The following is a 16499-nucleotide window of genomic DNA, read 5'->3' as shown; positions in this document are numbered from 1 at the left end:
CCTATGACACTGGCTGACCTGCTACATGTGCTCTTGGCAGCTGAAGACATCTGTGTTGGTCCCACGTCCATATGTGTCTGCGTTGCTGGGGAAAAATGAGGTTTAGATATATGCAAATTAGCCTCTAGGTGTAATGGCAACGCCCCCGTTGCTCCTAAAGGCTCTGCTCTCTCTGCAGCTGCTGCACCCTCTGCACTTTGACAGGACCAGGCAGTGAAAACATCATCACACCTGGCCCTGTCAATCAATGTGCAGAGACAGCAGAGCCTCAAGGTGTAACGACAACGCCAGATCTTAAAATCCCTGTCATACCGTCTAATTGAAAATCGCTTTTTGGTGTTTTACCTCAGGTTTTCCTTTAACTTTAGTGATGAAAACGGCATGTATAACCCATGTCCTCTGGTTTTATGTGAGGTGTCTCAATGTGAGACATGGTATCCGCAAACTCTGCATAAGGACTCGTGCACCCGACCATATGTATGTAAATACGGATGACGTTTGTGTGCATTCTGTATTTTACGGAACAGCTGGCCCCTAATGGAACAGTCCTATCCTTGTAATGCGGACAATAATAATAATTAATAAACAGAATGCACATGGAGTAACTTTTCTTTTTTCCCACTGCAAAAAAAAATGGAGTGAAAATACGTTTGTGTGCATGAGCCCTAAAAGGGAGGGAAATGGCGAGTGCTTACCTGAAGGGTTCAGCTGCCTGCAGCACCATTACACCGCCATACCCTACAGGCCTGATCGTTTTGTTTCCTGTCAAGGGTGAGGGAAGCAAATGATGCAAGTCTGAATGAGGCCAGCTTTAGTGAAGCGGGGCGATATTCTAATTGGGGGGGGGGGGGGATTCACCATCTCAGGAGCCCAGCTAAGCTGAGTGACCACCGGCAGGAATGGCTGCAGAAAGCAGCTGAAGGGGCTCACATCGTGACAGCTTTTTCTTTTTACTAAGATAAAACGTCCTGTAATAAAGGCAGCGGTTGTGTTCCTTCAGGGTTTTGTGCCTCCAAATATTATTATTTTTAACCCAGCCGGATATTTGGGCAGCGCTCAGACCATATTTCAGGTAAAGTCAGATTTCTGTACAGAGAGGCGCTGTGTTCTTCACATGCCGCCATCCTGCGAATGACCTCACATGGTAAATAACACATTTGGCTGAGGGCGACTGCTCCACTCGTCAAGTCTTATTTTGGCCAGAGGTATTGGAAATCGCAAAGTAGTCGAAGGGTTACTGAATAATAGCTGCGAAACGCCAGCCTTAAAATGCAGTCCTGAAATAAAGAAAATCTGCTCCAGAGGCGCAGCTGCTGAAAATCCTATAATATTTTACTCCACCGCCATTGCATGCTCCAGTATAGGGTTGTCATCCAGCTTTTTCTGGCTTCTTACTGACTGGCTGCAGCAGTCACAGGATCTGCTAGGTAAGTGATCATCTATACATCCCAAGTGTAATATCTAAATAAACCACCATGACCAACTTAACCCGCACCTACTGTGTCCTTCTCCCATACCATGTAGATTGTAAGCCCTCGCGGGCAGGGCCCTCTCTGCTTCTGTACCAGTTTGTAACTCATCTTGTTTATGATTAGTGCAATTGTCTGTATTATGTATGTGCACCCCTTCTCATATGTACAGCGCTATGGAATGAAGGCGCTATAATAATAAAGTGTTGTCAACGGCTCCTCCAGAAACCGGACAACCTCTCTTTAAAGGGGTTGTCCGGGTTCAGAGCTGAACCCGGACATACCCTTATTTTCACCCCGGCAGCCCCCCTGAGCCTGGCATCGGAGCATCTCATGCTCCGATGCGCTCCCGTGCCCTGCGCTAGATCGCGCAGGGCACAGGCTCTTGTGTTTACAATAACACACTGCCGGGCGGTAACTTCCGCCCAGCAGTGTGTTCGGTGACGTCACCGGCTCTGAGGGCCGGGCTTTAGCTCTGCCCTAGCCGTTTTACTGGCTAGGGCAGAGCCAAATCCCGCCCATCAGTGCCGGTGACGTCACCGGGCTGCCTGTCAGCCCCATAGAGAGCCCGGTATGTCACCGGAACTCAGAAAAATGCCTTTGCCCTGCGCGATTTAGCGCAGGGCAAAGGAGAGCATCGGAGCATGAACTGCTCCGATGCTCATGTCAGGGGGGCTGCCGGGGTGAAAATGGAGGGATGTCCAGGTTCAGCTCTGAACCTGGACAACCCCTTTAAATGGGTATTCCAGTTATATTAAAGGGATTTTCTGAGACTTAGAGTAATTAAACTCTTAATAACTTAATTATTTTTTTTTTAAATGCCCTAATACTTTTTGTAGTATACTTTTATTAATGGATTTTTAAGAGGTTTTTTTTCCCTCTCTAAAGCCCAACTTTCCCTGTGTGCTTTACATTCACTTTTCTTCACATCGCTGACTTCACAGCAGTGTATGGAGTAGGGCTGCAGCTAATGATTATTTTAGCAATCGAGTATTCTACAGATTTTTATTTATTTTTTCTTACAATTTAATCGAGTACTCTAATAGACTGTTTTTCCTTTAAAAAACTCATCAGTCCCCCTGTGTCGATCAGCCCGAGTGCCATCGGCTTTGTTCCATTGGCTCCGTTCTCCCCCAGTGCCATCGGTTCTGCTCCCCTTGTGCCATCTCTCCCCTAAGGCCGGGCCACACTTCAGTTAAACCACGCACGCACGGTCCGTGAAAGACCAGCATGCCTTCCTCCTGACACCCAGAGTGCACAGCGTCATTGGTTGCTATGACACTGTGCACGGGCGTCCGGACTTAGTTGCGCCCCCTCCTCCTCGGTGTGACCAACTTACATTTCTAGCAGGGGTGCCGCCGACACTCCATCGTTCCGTGCTGCTCTGGGCCTGACGTCACACATGATCAGGTCACGGGGTGCGGATGTCAGGAGGTCAGTGCAGTGCGGGATCGTGGACAAGCTGTGGAGTGTCCGGAGGTCCCCTGCTGGAAAGAGGAGTACTCCAAGTGCATTGCGGGCCAGCCGGAGACCACGGAGCGGGAGTAATAGCGAGCACTTCACTCCCGCTCCATGGTCACGTGACACAAATGAATCCTCAATGCAAAAAACTTGCATTGAGGATTTTTATTGTGTCGAATTACTCGATTTAATCGAGTACTCAGTGCAGCCCTTGAAGAGGGGATATCTAAAAAAAAAAAATCAGAATCCATTAATAAAGTACATAACAAGTATTAGGGCATTTAGGACATTTTGCAAGAAACTTAAAGGGGTTATCCCATCTTAGACAATGGGGGCATATCGCAAGGATATGCCCCCATTGTCTGATAGGTGCGGGTCCCACCGCTGGGACCCGCACCTATAAGGAGCAGCATGCGCTGCCGCCCTCCGTTCATTTTTATGGAGCCGCCGAAAATAGCCGAGCGCTGGCTCGGCTATTTCCGTCGGCCCCATAGAAATGAATGGGAGCGTTGGCCGCGCATGTGCGGTGCGCTCCCATTCACTTCAGTGGGAGAGGCGGGGAGCTGCGTCTGGTGGTGGTCGGACCCTGGGAAACCCGGGGTCCTCCAGCCACAACTCTCCCCGGCTCCGTTCTCGTTGTAGGTGCGGGTCCCAGAGGTGGGACCCGCACCTATCAGACAATGGGGGCATATCCTAGCGATATGCCCCCATTGTCTAAGATGGGATAACCCCTTTAATTAAAAAAAACTAAACTTTTAATATCAGGTGATCCTGATATCCCTTCACCGCTGACCACAGAAACCCCAAGCCGCTGAAGAAGGTCCCTATGGACCGAAACGGCCGGCTCCTATATGGATGGTGGTTACACAGCATTTAATTTCCTATAAACTGAATCATGAACCTCCTTATTCTGGAAGTCACTATATAAAATTACCTTTTAAATTGCAAAGAATATTCCGTGTGCCGCATATTTTTACTACTGTTGGATGACCATCTGGTCTTTGCTGGCATCGGGAAGAGCAAAACAGTGTGCAGTGGTCCATTCTTTAATATACCGACTAGGGATCGACCGATTATCGGATTTACCGATATTATCGGCCGATATTCAGGATTTTGAACACTATCGGTATCGGCATCTATTTTGCCGATATTCCGATAGTGTATGGGGAACACAGATCGCGCTGCTGACAGCGCTCTCCGTGTTCCCCTTAGCAGCACAGGGGAGAAGGAGCAGTGTCTCCTCCCCCTGTGCTGCTCCTGCCGCTGCCGCCAATGAAAGGACAGGGGACAGGAGGAGGGGAGGAGCTATGGCCACTGCTCCACCAATGAAGATTAATCTATCATTCATTCATATACAGGAGGCGGGAGCTGCAGGATCACATAGCCGGCTCCCGACCTCTATGAGCTGTAGCTGCGATCCGCGGTAGTTAACTCCTCAGGTGCCGCGGATCGCAGCTACTGCTCATAGAGGTCGGGAGCCGGCTATGTGATCCTGCAGCCAGCTCCCGCCTCCTGTATATGAATAAATTAGAGATTAATCTTCATTGGTGGCGCAGTGCACCCCCCCAAGCCCCCCAGTATCAGACATTGGTGGCGCAGTGCGCCCCTCCACAGGATCCCCTCTCCCTTGCTCCTCCGATCGGAGCCCCAGCAGTGTAATGCTGGGGCTCCGATCGGTTACCATGGCAGCCAGGACGCTATTGAAGCCCTGGCTGCCATGATAAGCTCCATGCTGCTGTGTGCACAAAGCACACAGCAGCAGGGACAGTGTGAGCTCCTATTCACCCTGATAGATCTCTATCAGGGTGAATAGGACAAGGGTTCTAGTCCCTAAGGGGGCTAAAAGTTAGTTTAAAAAAAAGTTACAAAAAAAATAATAAAAACACCAAAATATTAAATATAAATGAAAAAGAAAGATTTACAAAAAAAAATACACATTAACAATAAACATTAATTTTCAGCAGATTTGTGGGAATTTTTTTTTTTTTTTTTCAAAAATGAAAATTCCCAGAATATCGGTATAAATTATCGGCTATCGGCCTGAAAGTTCACAAATTATCGGTATCGGCCCTAAAAAATCAATATCGGTCGATCCCTAATACCGACTCTTTAAATATTGACCTATATTCAGGATAGGGCATCAGTATCTGATTAGTGGGGGGGTCTGATACCCAGGACCCCCGCCAAGCAGCTGTTTGAGATTGGCGCTAGCAGTAGCATTGCGTCCTTCTCGCAGCTTATCCTAGGCCATGTGACGTCATGTTCATTGGTCACATGGCCATGGCGCTGCTTAGCCCCATAGAAGTGACTGACAGCTATCTTTGTATACACACTTGCACAGGGAATACTATCACTGATAACGCATCCCTGTGTACAACTTTCAGTGACTGACGGCTATCTCTATCTATCTCTATCTATCTCTATCTATCTATATCTATCCACACACACACACACACACCCCTTGTTCACATGGCCGTAGTGCTACCGTGGCCGTATTGCGGGCCGCATACGGCAGTTCCGCAATACATGGGTCACTGGCTGTGTGCATTCTGCATCACGGATGCGGACCCATTCACTTGAATGGGTCCGCAAATCCGGAGATGCGTTGTGGAACGGAAGCACCACAGAGTGCTTCCGTGGTGTTCGTTCCGCCAAAAATATAGAACTTGTTCTTTCTTTTTGCGGAACGGACGGATCACGGATCCCATTAAAGTAAATGGGTTCGCGATCCACATGCGGCTGCCCCATGGTCGGTGCACGTGCTTTGCGGACCGCAATTTGCAGTCCACAGCACTGGCCCGGCCAGTACACGGCAGTGTGAATGAGCCCTTACACAGAGATAACACATCCCTATGTTCAACTGAAGTCAGAAAAAGGGATTTTAATGAATAAATGTAAGTTTTCAGATTTTATTTTTTTATTCCCCCCCCCCCCATAAAACGTATATCAATCTGCTCTGCTCAGCTCCTCCTGCTCAGTAACGCTGTCTGCACTGCGTCTTGTGGTGACAAGTTATCTTTAAGATGAGGTTCCATGGTGGTTCAACAGAGCAATCTCTTAGTTCTCGTTGTTATATGTGGTATGGTCCCCTACCTGTGGCTTCTGTTGGCACCATCTACTTGTGTTGCCCTGCCTTCTGTCAATTTGAACTCTCCTTCAACATGGGCCAAATTTTGTTTGTGTGTTTTCCTAGGGCTACTTTAAGTTCCCAGTCCGCCACTCCTTCATTGTGTGTGTGCGTAAAAAAAAAAAAAAAAAAAAAGAGAATATATACAGACGTGGACAAAATTGTTGGTACCCTTTGGTCAATGAAAGAAAAAGTCACAATGGTCACAGAAATAACTTTAATCTGACAAAAGTAATAATAAATTAAAATTCTATAAATGTTAACCAATGAAAGTCAGACATTGTTTTTCAACCATGCTTCAACAGAATTATGTAAAAAAATAAACTCATGAAACAGGCATGGACAAAAATGATGGTACCCCTAACTTAATATTTTGTTGCGCAACCTTTTGAGGCAATCACTGCAATCAAACGCTTCCTGTAACTGTCAATGAGACATCTGCACCTCTCAGCAGGTATTTTGGCCCACTCCTCATGAGCAAACTGCTCCAGTTGTGTCCGGTTTGAAGGGTGCCTTTTCCAGACTGCATGTTTCAGCTCCTTCCAAAGATGCTCAATAGGATTGAGGTCAGGGCTCATAGAAGGCCACTTTAGAATAGTCCAATTTTTTCCTCTTAGCCATTCTTGGGTGTTTTTAGCGGTGTGTTTTGGGTCATTGTCCTGTTGCAAGACCCATGACCTGCGACTGAGACCAAGCTTTCTGACACTGGCTAGTACATTTCTCTCTAGAATTCCTTGATAGTCTTGAGATTTCATTGTACCCTGCACAGATTCAAGACACCCTGTGCCAGACGCAGCAAAGCAGCCCCAGAACATAACAGAGCCTCCTCCATGTTTCACAGTAGGGACAGTGTTCTTTTCTTGATATGCTTCATTTTTTCGTCTGTGAACATACAGCTGATGTGCCTTGGCAAAAACTTCGATTTTTGTCTCATCTGTCCACAGGACATTCTCCCAGAAGCTTTGTGGCTTGTCAACATGTAGTTTGGCATATTCCAGTCTTGCTTTTTTATGATTCGTTTTCAACAATGGTGTCCTCCTTGGTCGTCTCCCATGTAGTCCACTTTGGCTCAAACAACGACGGATGGTGCGATCTGACACTGATGTTCCTTGAGCATGAAGTTCACCTTGAATCTCTTTAGAAGTCTTTCTAGGCTCTTTTGTTACCATTCGGATTATCCGTCTCTTAGATTTGTCATCAATTTTCCTCCTGCGGCCACGTCCAGGGAGGTTGGCTACAGTCCCATGGATCTTAAACTTATGAATAATATGTGCAACTGTACTCACAGGAACATCTAGTTGCTTGGAGATGGTCTTATAGCCTTTACCTTTAACATGCTTGTCTATAATTTTCTTTCTGATCTCTTGAGACAGCTCTTTCCTTTGCTTCCTCTGGTCCATGTCGAGTGTGGTACACACCATATCACCAAACAACACAGTGATTACCTGGAGCCATATATATAGGCCCAATGGCTGATTACAAGGTTGTAGACACCTGTGATGCTAATTAGTGGACACACCTTGAATTAACATGTCCCTTTGGTCACATTATGTTCTGTGTTTTCTAGGGGTACCATCATTTTTGTCCATGCCTGTTTCATGAGTTTATTTTTTTACATAATTCTGTTGAAGCATGGTTGAAAAACAATGTCTGACTTTCATTGGTTAACATTTATAGAATTTTAATTTATTATTACTTTTGTCAGATTAAAGTTATTTCTGTGACCATTGTGACTTTTTCTTTCATTGACCAAAGGGTACCAACAATTTTGTCCACGTCTGTGTGTATGTATATATATATATATATATATATATATATATATATATATATATATATATATATATATATATATATATATATTTCTAGTTGTCCCAGAATGGACAATCGCAAGAATTTATGGTGGGGTGTGTTTTTTTTTTTTTTTTTTTTTTTTAATATATTAAAATGGAGTAAAATATTAACTTGGCGTGCGTGGCTTATAGGACTTTGTTCTATTTACAGAGAATTGATCAGCATGCTGGAGAGCCATCTATTATGTAAATCGCTAGTCGGGGTAATTGATGGAGGTCTGTACGCTGACTGCTTGAATGGCGTGATTGACAGAGCCTCAGTTCTACAAATAGGAAATGTGACCTTGTCTCTGTAATCTCCCGATCGCTCACATCTAATAAGGAATATTAAACGTGTTTATTTTAGATATCATTACCATCTAGACAATGTTTGACGACCGGCAGGAGGAATTTTCGCTGCTTTATAAGGGTCCTGAGTTGTGAAAGGTGCTGGATATTACACTGCGGAGAAGCGGCATAGATGGACAGGAATATTTGATCTTGGCCACTTTTGCCTTCATTGTGACAACCGGCTTCCAGGGCCATATAAAATGGGATTAATAAAACAATTTTCGGATGATGGCGCTAGCTGTGCACATGCGCCAGGCTTCCATGACACTTCCAGTGAGCAACATACAGCATGTGCTCAGGTGTTTCTATGGCCATGATGCCCTAGACTTATTGGCCAAACCCATTGATTTCGTCAAGTTTGGCCAACCATCTAATGTGTAGGGGCCTCCAGACTTTCCCCTGATGGTTGATGTTGGTGGAGATGAGGATTGCCATGTTGGATTTTAACTGCTCTTAGGTGATGGAGGTGTCTGGCAGCAGTTTTCCATCCACTCCCCATTCATTACATATGGGATGCTCGAGCTATCATATGTATGGCAGGATTGGGAGAGATGGCCGAGCAATCATTCGCCTGACAACTCTCCTGTGCATGCCCAACCGGCTGCTCCGTTCTTTTCAAAGAGGGTTGAAAGGGGTACGGGGACCCTGTTCTTGTGATCGGTGGGGGTCCCAGCGGTAGGATCCCTTCAGATCTAATAGTTATCCTCTATCCTTTGGATAGGGGATAACTTCTAATGACTGGAATACCCCTTTTAATTTACCCTTAATGACTCTCTATTTTTTCCAAGTTGTGGGGGCCCAGCAGACTCTTTGCCATCTGCATGCTGCCATTTTCTTTCTCACTTCAACAGAAATGTCCTCTCATTGTCCACAAAACGGACAAGAACAGGACATGTTCTAGCATCTTTTGTGGCCCCATTAAAATGAATGACCAAACATGTAAAAATGTGGACCACAGACCCATTGAAGTCAGTGGATTGGCAAAATAACACTTGTTATCTGCGTTTTGCTGACTGATATGGTCGGGTACATGAGGCGTTAGGCCTCATGCACGTAACCATATTTTGTATCTATTTCTGATTTGCTTTTTTTTTTTGTGGCTTGCACATGGACCCATTCATCTGAGTCTAGCAAAAAAAAACAAAAAAATGATCTCACAGGGATTTCATCCATGTGCTGTCCGCATCTGTATGTCTAATCCGCAAAATTATCAAATCTGTTTTATTCTTGCCCGTATTATGGACAAGAATAGTTATTTCTAGTAATGGAATGGAGGAAAATGCGTATGGCACATGAAAGGAGTCCATATTTTGCAGATCCATGGTTTGAGGACATGGTTGTGTACACAAGGCCTTTCACTGAGCAAGCTTTCCCTGTAGTTCCGCTTGACCGGACTTTGTTCAGATGCCCTGATCTAAAGGTAGCCTATTCTACTAATGTGTTCCCTTTTGGAGGCAGATTTTGGTCGACAGTTCGGGCTGTGAGGACAGCTGTTCGCTGGATATCACTAACGGCTTGTTCACACGACCGTATTACATCCGTGTGCATTCTGTATTTTGCGGAACAGAAATACGGACATACGTAAACGGAATGCACATGGAGTACCGTCTGTTTTATTTTTTGCGGACCCATTGAAATGAGTGGTTCCGTTTACAGTCTGCAAAAAAAAAAAATGGAATGGACACAAGGAAAATTTGTTTGTGTGCATGAGCCCTAAGAGGAAGAAAAAACAGTCTGCAGATGTACTGAAAGTAAAAGCTGTACAGAAAAAACTGTTGAAATCTTTTAATAAAAAAACTATTGAAAACTTTAATGCAATGATAAAAAATGTCCAGTTTCAAATGGGTTGTCTTCTATAATGTCTGTGACCTCCCCTTGTTTCACATCTCCAGCATTGTGATCCGGCACCCAGTTCTAGCAGAGAATGCCAGGAATCGGCCGGACACAAACCTCAGTGTGCAGTGGTTTCTGTCCGGCTGATTCTCTGTGTTTTTTACGGATAGTGGTCGGATTATAGTTAATGGGGCCAGCGGACATTCCGGTTCCATCTGGCAGTGCCGAATCCAGGGAGGCTGTTCTCTTGCTGCCAGAGATGTGAAACTAGCCTAAATGGGAGATGGCAACCTAAAAGGGATTGTATAGAACTAGAAAAACATAGTTGATATACCGACAAAATCTAATAAATATTACTTTGAGAGAAAAAAAAAAAAAAAAAAAAGAATTAGACAAACATGGATGCTTTGTATTAAAAACGGGACCACGCTGTTCCACAGGCTGTGTGTGTGGTATTGTTGGTCAGCCTCATTCACTTAAAGGGGTTATCCCATCATAATGATCACTGTTAAATCTGTTAATGATTTGACAGTAATCATTTTTGTAAATATACTTTATTAACAAATCCCCACCGATTAGGATAAAATTTATACCCACTTACCCGATTGTTGTGACTCGGTCTCCCCTGGTTACGACCACTGCTCTTCTCCAAAACCCGGAAGGTCGCGCTTGCCCAGAAGACGACTCCTTTTCTCCCGGCCGGTCCGCTCGCTGTTCTGAACGCGCACGCTGCCGCGCATGCGCGACAGTGACTTCTTCCCAGCCAGAATAGTACAGAGCTGCGAACGCACACGCCGGCTTTGTAGGAATAAGTCACCATTGCACATGCGCGGCGGCGTGCGCATTCAGTCCAGCGCGCGGCACGGCCGGGAGAAGACTTCAATCAAGATGAAGCCCGCCCCCAGCCAGAATCCAGGAAGTGAACGCGCGGTGGCAGCAGGTAAGTATAAAAACGCTAAGTGGGATAACCCCTTTAAAGGGGTTCTCCGGTCTTTTAATATTAATGACCTTTTCCTCATGATAGATCATAAATATCAGATCGACGTGGTCCGACACACAGCACCTCCGCCGATCAACTGTATGAAGGGAAGGCGCTCGCAGTGTGCACGTCCCATCTGTCTTCCTGATTGCTGTTGCTTTGGCATGGACCTAATAGTAAGAAGGGAGGAGACACGTGCACAGTGCGCACGCCATCTCTTCATACAGGGGTGTCGGAGCCCCACTGATCTGATGGTAATCTATTTTGAGGAAAGGTCATCAATATTCAAAGCCCAGAGAACCCCTTTTGAATGGTGCTGAGATGCAGTACCAGACACGGCCCATAGAGAGGTGTGGCGCTGTTCCTGAAAAAAGACGGCCATGTGTTTGTAATTCTGTACAACCTGTTTAGTATCTCTTTATGGCATTTTACTACATTTTTAGTCAGAACTAATCTGTCCTGTAGTTCTCTATGGCTCTTTTCCATTAGCAGTGCTGGCAGTTCAATTTAATATCCCTATAAATCTATTTGCGTGGAGCAGAAGAAGCTGCTAATTTCAGATATAGCTGTCTTTTTTCAGGCACAGTTGTCATGTTCAGGGGAGGTGGGTTGAACCGGTGACATTCACGTGGCACGTAGTTCGTTCCGTGAACCCCCTATTTATGGATATGCCAGTCATAATATGCCATTCCTTCCACTGTGGATAAGAAACCCCAATATGGGGGCATAGACGTGAGCATGTATACAGCTCTCCCGTTATAAGGTTGCTATGTTCACATCCACGCCAGTGGCTCCATTGCAGATTGGGTCATGTTTGATGGGGGAAAAATAACGCTGCATATGTTCTTCCCATCAAAAAAGACGCTGTAGCGGAACCCATTGAACGCATCATAAATCGGTGTGGTCCATCAGTCTCCGCTGATGTCCGTTGCGTCCAGCACTGCATTGTGGTTTGCGTATATAACATAAATGTGAATGGAGCCTAAGGTAGGACATATAGAAGATGATATACAGGCACACGTTTTCTGAGAGGGCTCATACGTAGGGGCTTGTTTCCCAATTTTTTTTTTTAGGTGTTCAGAGTTTTGTAGACAAACCTATGGGTTTAAAGGGGGAAAAAAATTAAATAAAATCTTCATTCTTGGAGTTAGACGTACAGTTTGCATGCAGAGCTATTAAACATCCGAAGTGTATTCCCATAAGTTTGTTTCAATACTGTACAGAGTGAGCGCTCCATACAGTATTAGAATGTATTGCCTCCGATGAGCCTAAGTTATTACTTCGAAGTCTCGCGAGACTTTGCATAGTAACTTCAGAAATTTGATTTATACTGTAAAAAAAAAAGAAATTTCCCGAACCGGAGTTCGCTTCCAAGGTACCACTTTCGGGAAATGTTTTATCAGTATAAATCAATTTCTGAAGTTATTATGCGAAGTCTCGCGAGACTTCGAAGTAATAACTTCGGCTCATCGGAGCCAATACATTCTAATGCTGTACAGTACTGAAACAAACTTTTATGGGAATCGACTTCGGATGTTTAATCCGAAATCGATTCGCTCATCCCTAGATAAACTCGAAAAACAGAGCCGCTGCACTGTTAGATCAACGTAAAAAGGGGTGCAATACCTCAGGGAAGGTAGGCTAATCTTCCACTGCTTAATTATTCCAAAAAAACGAGGCAGCACTCCGACATCAGGTGAAAAGGCGATGACCCAATTTATTCCCAGGCAGCGTTTCAGCCCACTCAATGAGGCCTTTGTCAAGCTTGAGTGGGCTGAAACGTTGCCTGGGAATAAATTGGGTCATCGCCTTTTCGCCTGATGTCGGAGTACTGCCTCGTTTTTTAGAGATAAACTCAGAGAAGGCTGTCAATCACTGATGGGACCACCCCCTAGACTCCTAAACCCGGAAGAAATCTTCTCTCATAAAACTCTATCATTCTGCTACCTGCAGAACTGACTGCGTTTTCCATGTGACCGGTTCTAGTAGTCAGGTGGAAAATATTGGATTTGTCCAGACTCTGCTTTAACGTAAAACTTGGGTCGAAGTTTCCTGAAGTGAAGAAATAATCCCCCAACTACATCATAAATGTCAGATCTGTAGGGAGGCAAAATATTGAGGACTAATGGAAAGTAATCACAGTCCTCTCAGACATGGCTGCTTGTCCTGAATGATATGTTACTACTAATTGCTGATTTCAGACGAGCCTCCTCCCGGCGTGTTCTTTGGCAGAGCGTAGGGGCCTGTAATTCATATTGATTTCTCCTGATTGATGGCACATTCTGGGACATGTTGATTCCAAGTGATATTTTATGCTTTTTGCTCGAATGCTAATGTGTTCAGTCAATTTATGCATGTGGCTTCTTACCCCTCCCTTGTTCTGGCATCTAATGACTGGGGGTTGGATCTGTAACTGCTGCACTTAAGCCCTCACATTTACCTGCGAAGCCATTTATTGTGAAACTGTTCAGAAGATGATGGAAGAAGTAGTCACGGTTCAGTAAAAGAGCTCTGTATGCTGACTTACTGGTACCCTTCAAGGAGGATTCCCATAGGGAGACTTCTGGCATATCCTCAGGAAAAGCCACAACTCTGGGACCTGCACCTAACTAGGACGAGGCACCCTCTCGCACCGCATATGCGCAGATTTTCCCTTTTAGTTTCTGTGAGAGTCCATTCAGAAAATGGACAAGCGCGCTTACTAGATCTTGAGATTAGACCTGTACCTATCAGACAGTTATAAGATAACCTGTGGATATGCCTGAAGTGTCCGTGTATATAACTGCACAAATCCAAAATGCCGTTCTAGTATCTTAGATGAGATGTTCAAGAGAACCTGTCACTGAAAATGTGGATCTACCGTTCCCCTTGTCATTAGAGTAGATATCAGTAGAGTTTGGATAGTGTCTGTCAATAAGGTATGTCGTCATACACAAAGAGCATGGTATTACTCAATCGTCGGTGTTCCTACATTTCCCAGAGGTATAACAGAGTGACAGCAGAATGCCAAGTTCTAGGAATTCTACCGGCTCTAGAATTATTTGGTTGAAAGAATTTACTAAAATAGACAAATCGGGACTGCCGATAGATCCAGTTTAAAGGGAACCTGTCACCTGCACTATGCTGCCCTTACCGGGGGTAGCATAGTGTAGTGACAAACCCCCTGATTTCAGCGGTCTGTCACTACTTTTATAATACTAACAAGCAGAACCCTGCATTGTGTTTCGAGGGAGATGAGTCAGATGAGGCTCTGTCCTGCCCTCCGCCCGCCTCCAGCTGATTGACAGGTTTTCTTTCTATGCACAACAGAAAAAAAGTCACTCATTATTGTTCAGGAGCGGGGACAGGGAGACTCATCTCCCTCAGTGCTGCTGCACGTTGCGTTGTTCAGTGTGTCAGTATTTATAAAATGACTGACTGCCAGCTCACTGAAATCAGCAGGTCTGTCACTACGCTGCCTGCAGTGAGTACAGGTGACAGGTTCCCTTTAACTAAAGGTCCCTGTACACAGGCCTGCTCGTCAGAGGTGAAAGCTGCCTTCATATGTAGTGATATTCTCCTCTGTATGGGGATGAGTGATCCCTACTGCAGTCTCTCATGCACATAAAGTATCATTGTTTTGAGGCAGCAGATCCCTGCTGACCAGAGACTATGATTATTGGTATACAAATCATCAATGCTTTCACCCGCTGAACAAGCGTTTTCTCATTGATCGGCAGGATATTTACACAGGAGAATAATTGGGGATGAACGTTCGTTTCCAATAATTGGCCAGTGTAATTGGGTCTTTAAAGGGTTTATCTCATATCTCAACCCTTTTAAATGTTTGACATTTTTCCTAGATACAAGCCTATCCTTGATGCAATATTTCACTTATTTTGCATCCATTTGTAACATTCTGGGCTTCGGTGGGCTTGCTCTGAAGAGAGGTTTAGGCTTCTTTCACATCTGCTTTTGCGACAGCAGCACTTTTTGCCTGGCTGATTTTTCAGCGTATTTGCCAGGTAGCGCCTGGACCTCGTTATAGTTAATGGGGTCTGGCGGGCAGACGACAGTGTCCTGCAATGCCGGATACGTAGAACCCCGGCAATCTGTTCTCTGGCAGAACAGACTACTGGAGACTCTGCCACAAGTGTGAAACTAGCCTTAGATGTCTCCATTTAAAGGGGTTTTCCAGTAATATATAGTGTGATGGACTGAACCGTCACTGGGGCTGCTGGAGAAGCCTGAGGGTCAGCCTGCTTCCTACAGACTATGGAGATCCCCCTCAGACCTTTTTGGGGTTACAAGGTACTATGAACCCTGATTTATGTGTGGAATTTATATGCTGCATATTTCCTATTGCCCATTTAAAAAGGCATGGTGTGGATTCAGCAACACAAAAAGGGTTAACTCTGCACTGAGACTCCCACTGATTGTGTTAGTGATGGGATTAAGATAGTTTATTATAATAGCAGCCGACTCCTAGATGAGTAGATCACCATATGATACACTAAGGAGATAATCCCATCACATGTGTCTCCTCCCTTCCTATTCATTCATTATGGAGGGGGGTGAAGATGTCTGTTTGCATGTTGTTAATTGTTGATTGTGTCAAAGACAATGCCATTGTGTTTGTTGAATAGGGTTAGTTTTTGTGTTTAAACTGTAAAGGATTGGCTGCTATGTCATGTCCTCAGTTCCCAACCAGGTCCACGGGGTTGGTACCCTTGTTGGAAAATGTGTATATAAGTCAATGCTTGTGTTCAATAAAGAGTTTGTGTTTTACCCTTCATTTTGAGGCTGGTGTTTGGGTAACTGATCGACACTGGGGATTGCTATACGCTGAAGATTTGTTATACTCCCCTGGCTAGAACTACTAGCTCTTGTAAGAGCTGTTCCTGCTCTCTGGATTGAGATGTTCACCCACTGGAGCCTGGAGCCTTGACGTAGGTCCAGGGTGGGTAGGAGATGGTGAGACCTCAACCAAGCTTCGGCGGTTCGTGGGGTCTGCAGTGCGTACGGTGTCAAGTGGAGTGCTTGGAGTCCTCGGGAAGCGCTAGGAGCATTCATCAAGGTAGGTACCCGGTCGGGGTGCCAGGAGATTCGTTACATATAGGATAGTTGATCATTATCAGATTGGCAGTGGTCCTGACACCCCCTGCCGATCAGCTGTTTTAAGGGAGCTGCCGAGCTCTGGGGAGTGCAGCTGACTCCTCACAGCTTTCAAAGCACAGTACCATACATTATATAGAGGCTATGCTTGATATTGCAGCTCTGGCCCATTCACTTCAATGGGGCTGAGATGCAACTAGGCCATGTGACTGATGTACAGTGACGTCATATGGCCTGGGAAGAGTCTGAAGTGCTCAGCCTCTTCGAACAGCCAATCTGTGGGGGTCCTGGGTGTCGGATCCCAGCAAATCTGATATTGATTACCTATCCTGGTATTTGACTCTGTCTATGCTGGT

At 45.3% G+C, this 16499-nt stretch overlaps 1 protein-coding gene across 1 annotated transcript in view; it reads left to right on the top strand.

Annotated features, from left to right (window-relative positions):
- GLCE (glucuronic acid epimerase) overlaps positions 1-16499 on the top strand; it is a 93025-nt gene that overhangs the window by 8740 nt on the left and 67786 nt on the right. The window lies entirely within an intron of this gene.

Source organism: Bufo gargarizans, chromosome 2 (assembly GCF_014858855.1).
Source record: "Bufo gargarizans isolate SCDJY-AF-19 chromosome 2, ASM1485885v1, whole genome shotgun sequence".
Classification (NCBI taxonomy): Eukaryota; Metazoa; Chordata; class Amphibia; order Anura; family Bufonidae; genus Bufo; species Bufo gargarizans.
This window is presented reverse-complemented; position numbering and strand designations above follow the sequence as displayed.